Here is a 6,610-nt window from a genome sequence, read left to right as displayed (position 1 = left end):
TCATTTCACACTGTACGGTACATGTTTGACACAACAACACTAAAAACCTCACCGATCCTGCTTTGGAGCAGAGTTTTATAACCTCAAAATTACACCTTTGCAACATACCTTAGCTTGGGGTAAAGTGGGGGGTGAAAAGCTTTCTGTTGTCGCTGAGACACGTATTTGTTTACTTTGTTCAGACCCAGGTCAGCACCAGTAAAAATCAACGAAAGACGAGTTAAATTAAAAACAAACAAATTATCATCAGAGAATAAAAAAAATCAAATAAAATACAAAAAAAAAACCTTGATAAGTAAAAAAAAAAAAAAATGTAACAGCCCCAGTAATGACTGTTCCATGTGATTGTGGTGAGGTTCTCTGTAAAGGTTTAAGCACTGTATCATGATACTCATTCATGCAGGTAGCAACTGTAGAGTTTTAACTACAGCCTTTATTATTGATTTTATTTTCATCTTTTTTTTATCCACACACATTTATCTGGAGCTTATAATGTAGTCAGAATACAATCAAAGCACAGGGCTGAACTTTTGAAGGTTAAGTTGTTCTCTGGTAGTCCTGGGAGCGAGCATTAGCTCTGAGCTAGCACTTCATGGGTAAGATCTAAAATTCGAAAAGTATTATGAGATTTAAAAGGGCGGATTTGAAAGATTTGGTGGAATGAGAGAAAAGCGCGCTCAAGAGCAGTGAGGTGTGATGTGTGAAACTTTTTAAGGGCCTGATACACACAGCAGAGATTCTCTTTTCTTCATGCCATATCCAGTCATCTCTCGCTTGCTTTCAGCAATCAGAAGTGTCCTGATGCTCTGTCAGATATCACACGCTGCCAGTCACAAATACTTCGACACGTGGAGTTGTTAAACAGGCCGGAAATGGAAGAAAACACACCAGGAATAATGGTATAGTAAAATAATCCATGACTTTTACGAATTTTACCTCAGAAAATTACCAAAAACATGTAAATGGCAATTAACATGTTTTTGGTAATTTTCTGAGGTAAAATTTGTATGTTTTTGGTAATTTTCTGAGGTAAAATTCGTATGCTTTTAGTAATTTTCTGAGGTAAAATTCGTAAAAGTCACGGATTATTTTACTATACCATCATTCCTGATGTGTTTTCTCCACTTTTAAGACTTCTTCCATAAACGTTCTATAAATTCACGATGTCAACGATGACAGGTTTTGAATGCATTAAAAAAATATGTAATTTTTGATAAAATGGAGTTTTCCACACATAAGCTTGCTCATATAAATGGATTTGAGGCTGAACTGGTGTCTGAGCTGCTGTTATTGAAATCACAATGACAAACTTGACCTCCTGTTTTTAAAGTTTTAACCGTCCGCTTTCAGGTCAATGGTTCGACCATAATCCAGTGAAAACTATTTATTTCCCATTCTAGCGATTTTAAGTAACACTTCTTGCACTCTGGGTCACAATATAATATGATGTTTGGATAGATGGACAATCTGGGCAAATGTGTAGCTAATAAACATGACTGAGGTAACGATCAGGGAATCACGGTGGTGATCTGAACATAAAATCTGTCCTGTTCAGAATGAGAAAAAAAATCCCGTCTCTAATTCTTGTCTTCTTTGTCTTTTAGTTTTAATACTGAATTCATCTCTGAGTAAACATTCGAGTCCAGACTCCTCTGTAATAAGTGCCTGTTCATAGTATGAACCCTGTATGCAAAATCTATTCCAGCTCATTTTGTAGATCAGTAGAGTTCAGTTCATAAGAGTGCTTCATCTCAAATCATCTCAATCTACCGTAAGGATTTGTTTTAATGAAACGTTTGCAGTTGTCATGATTATTTATTGTGTTTCATTCCTGGTGTCTTGATAGTATAATGGCTTTGTGCTTGTTTTGTACAACACTTACATAACCATCAACACAAACATAAACATTACTCTGAAAACGTATTGTGTTTATCTTGCTTGTGTTGTACATGCCGGCTGATGTTCTTCATGGTTATATCAAAACCCAATCGAATGGTGCTAAATGTGTTCATATATAAATATATATATACAGAATTTATGATCAGACTCATTTTGTGGAATGTATTTGGTTCTTCACGCCATTTATTTGTATGTTATCAGTGTGCTGTTTTATTGCTTTTATCTTGCTTTTCAATTCACAAAGAAAAGAAAGAAAACTGTAGATGATGTACAACTCGACGCGATGCTTCGTGATTATTACAAAACCGTCAGAGAAATTCCTTAATTTGACTTGAACATGTTTCAAAAGCAATAAATCCAAACTTCACCACAAACTTCTGCTCTGCATCACTTCACTGAGCTCGTGAGGATGAAAGAGATTGAAAGAGTCAGTGGTATAGGAAGGAGAGATTATATCTATTAAGAGGACTGGATTACTTCTGTTATCAGGGAGATGAAGATCATTCTCTCTCTCTCTCTCTCTCTCTCTCTCTCTCTCTCTCTCTCTCTTTGTGTTTCTCTCTCACTCTCTCACTTTTTGTTTCTCTCACTCTCTCTCTCACTTTGTGTTTCTCTCTCACTCTCTCACTTTGTTTTTCTCTCTCACTCTCTCTCACTTTGTTTTTCTCTCTCACTCTCTCACACTTTGTGTTTCTCTTTCTCTCTTTCTCACTCTCACTTTGTGTTTCTCTCTCACTCTCTCTCTCACTTTGTGTTTCTCTCTCACTCTCTCTCTCACTTTGTGTTTCTCTCTCTCACTTTGTGTTTCTCTCTCACTCTCTCTCTCACTTTGTGTTTCTCTCTCACTCTCTCTCTCACTTTGTGTTTCTCTCTCACTCACTTTGTGTTTCTCTCTCTCTCACTTTGTGTTTCTCTCTCACTCTCTCTCTCTCTCACTTTGTGTTTCTCTCTCACTCACTTTGTGTTTCTCTCTCACTCTCTCTCTCTCACTTTGTGTTTCTCTCTCACTCTCTCTCACTTTGTGTTTCTCTCTCACTCTCTCTCACTTTGTGTTTCTCTCTCACTCTCTCTCTCACTTTGTGTTTCTCTCTCACTCTCTCTCTCACTTTGTGTTTCTCTCTCACTCACTTTGTGTTTCTCTCTCTCTCACTTTGTGTTTCTCTCTCACTCACTTTGTGTTTCTCTCTCACTCTCTCACTCACTTTGTTTCTCTCTCTCTCACTTTGTGTTTCTCTCTCTCTCACTTTGTGTTTCTCTCTCACTCTCTCTCTCACTTTGTGTTTCTCTCTCACTCTCTCTCTCTCACTTTGTGTTTCTCTCTCACTCACTTTGTGTTTCTCTCTCACTCTCTCTCTCTCACTTTGTGTTTCTCTCTCACTCTCTCTCACTTTGTGTTTCTCTCTCACTCTCTCACTTTGTGTTTCTCTCTCACTCTCTCTCTCACTTTGTGTTTCTCTCTCTCTTTCTCTCTCTCACTTTGTGTTTCTCTCTCACTCTCTCTCACTTTGTGTTTCTCTTTCTCTCTTTCTCACTCTCACTTTGTGTTTCTCTCTCTCTCTCTCTCTCTCTCTCTCTCTCTCTCTCTCTCTCTCTCTCTCTCTCTCTCTCTTTCTTTGTGTCTTTGCCGTGTCAGGCATGTTGGGTCATGATCATCCTAGTCACTAAAGTATTTAGGTCAGATGAAGGTGTGGACAGGAAGAAGAGTATATTCATCCTCTCTGCAGGCACGTATTCTGTGTCTGTCTTCACTCCCTGACAGACCCAACAAGGCAGAGTTTTACACACACCTGCTCCATTCAGAGTGGGTGTATTTATATTTGTATGTGCATACACACACAGAGTGACCGATGAGATGGCACTCTTTCTCCCAGAGGCCAAAAAAGTAATTTGCTCCTGTTTTGTTGTGTCTGTGTTCAGTACAGAATGTCTTTGTCATGTCTCACTCCACGGGGTTGGTTTATATGAAGCTCATATGAAAGTAGACACTCATGGATTTAAGAATTTAGAGTGTTTCATCAGTAATTCTGTTTTTACCAGCCGACTAGTGGAAATGTACTTATTTATAGAAAAGCTCACACGTCTCAGACTGAACCCCAACAGAGTCCTGACTCATTGTATATCAGACTCACAGCCAGAAAATCATTCATTTATTTAAAATGTTTGAACATGTCCAATTTTTTGAGGATTAAGAAAGTATTACAGTTGAGTTGTGTATCACGGGGTCTCAGCAAACAGGCGTGTAATCATGACACGTCTCTTTCAAATACCAAGCGAGCATTTTAATGAATTCTGTAAATTCAGTAGGTTTCTTTCAAGAATGTAAAATAAAGTCTGTGTTATTTTTAGTTGCTCTTCTTCTCTTTCATAGTTGCACTCATAATCCATCTTACTCAGGAAATCATCCCAGTATCAAAGTGTCACAATAAGCAGTCTACACAGGATGTTCTCTAGGCTACAGATCAGCCTCAGTCTACTTATTAACACAGAGAGCAAATAAAGGGAAGACACATTATATAGTATGCAGTAGAGAATGACACCAAATCTGTGTAACATAGCATGCCTGATAAATGTAATAGTGAACAGGGTGATTTCAAGGGTAGCATCAAACATACTGAACTTGCCTGCTCAGATCTAGTCCTGCAGGACAGGAAGCACAGAGACTAAATCAAACCCGGATGACTCTGAATGTTGTGGCCCCTGAGCTAAACACTGCCATCATTACACACCTGTGTAATGTCTGTTTGTGTGTGTCTGTCTGTGTGTGTGGTGTGTCTATGTCTCTCAATGTGTGTGTGTGTCTGTCTGTCTCTGTATGTGTGTCTGTGTATCTGTCTGTGTGTGTGTGTGTGTGTGTGTGTGTGTGTGTGTGTGTGTGTGTGTGTGTGTGTGTGTGTGTGTGTGAAACACCCCGTCTCTATATGACTGCTATCCCTGTAACATACGAGCATTTTTGTTGTTTTTGACCAAACTTGCTCCATTTCTGCACTGAGGTGCTACATTATTAATTCATTAATGCCATCTTGTGGTGAGATTTGGTACTACACCCACCGGAAGTGACCCAACAATTTATAATGGAAAACGAAATTCTGCCTCTTGACAGAACTCATACTGGGCCGAGCACCTCTGCCTGGGGTCGAGGCATCTACACCCGTGTTATAACTTGTAAAACATTTTACCAACATTATATTCAATACAAAACTGATCAAATACGATAAATACCTGATGAAGAACTGATGTACTGCAGACATACAAAGAAAAGGACAGAATTCTGTGTAGAACTGAAACAAATGTAATCACCTGATTAACAATCAATGGAACAAAGAAATGAATTAATTTTAATGAACTGATTATGAACTGCATGGGCCAAAAGGAGAAATTGAAAAACAAGAGAAGAAATGATTAAATCCAATGAAGAACTTGAAATTCAATGAATAACCGATGAGGAACTGATGAGGAGCTGGTGAAATTCAGTACCGAACTAATGAGGAAATGAAACTGAGTGAAGAACTGATTAAAAGCCTTCATTATTCGGCTGGTTTTGAGTCTGTAATCTCTCTGCCTTAAAGATTTAAGGAGATATGTAGTTAATGTTCTATGCAGCCCTGAGGCTTTTTCTGGTTCCTCTCGTCGTGCGAGAGAGTAGTGTGTGTGTGTGTGTGTGTGTGTGTGTGTGTGTGTGTGTGTGTGTGTGTGTGGTGTGTGTGTGTGAGAGAGAGACAGAGAGAGTGACAGAGAGACTGAGAAAGTGACTGAATGCCAGTGCTGTTTTTAACACACCTTCAGGGAATCCCTGTCACCATCTTAAGGGCATTTCACTTCTCTATCAGCTCATATGACAGTAGTGAAGTGAGCACTTGTGAATCTATGGGTCAAGACTTCAAGAACAGAGCAATAAATCATCACTCTGTACTGTGGGTTCAGTGTAACGTCATCTTTCACCTCATCCGTCTGTGTGTGTGTGCTTTGTTCTGTTTACAGACCTGGACCACAGTTGAACCATCCATTACAGCTGTTCAAATTCCACTATATTTCTTTCGAGTCAGAGTTAATAACAGGACTCAACAGGAAGCCATAAATGATCACGATATAATCAATGTCTCTCGCCATGGTAACCAAGGCTAAAGGTTTTCTTAGGCAGCCTGGACTCCGTCCAGACTTCGCCAGAGCCCAACAAGAGAAAGGCTGTCTTCATGGCATACGAGTCACGTGTTTAGAGCAGCGGTGTACAACTGTGGTCCTGCGTGCCTGGTGTTCAGCACGGTTTAGTGATTTCACCGCTTACACACACCAGATTCAGTAGTTTAGATTTAGTAGGTACAATTGAACAGGACATGCAGCAAACCAGACCTGACAAGGACAGCACATAGCTGAAAAATAACCGAATGACCTGAGATGGAGAAACGCAAGCTTCAGCAAGAAACACACTGGACTTCTTCTTCTCGCTGTTTTCTGGAGCGAATGAAGAGATTTGAAAAAGAGCCTAATGAAGAACAGTCAATGAAAATTAGACAGCTGGCTTATTTCTTCAACTGTATGCCAGGAAAATAGTGAACTAAAATTCCAACGTGACCATCCGATTAAAAATATGGACTACAACACAATGGAGTGTGCTATTAGCTATAAACAAACAATCAACCACGGCGTGGTGTGTAGCGTTACTGTAATGTGCAGTGAGAGACAGAAAACAGACAAAAGCAGGACGAAGAAACAG

This window comes from Tachysurus fulvidraco, chromosome 10, assembly GCF_022655615.1.
Source record: "Tachysurus fulvidraco isolate hzauxx_2018 chromosome 10, HZAU_PFXX_2.0, whole genome shotgun sequence".
NCBI classification, from domain to species: Eukaryota; Metazoa; Chordata; class Actinopteri; order Siluriformes; family Bagridae; genus Tachysurus; species Tachysurus fulvidraco.
Note: the sequence above shows the minus strand (reverse complement) of the source record.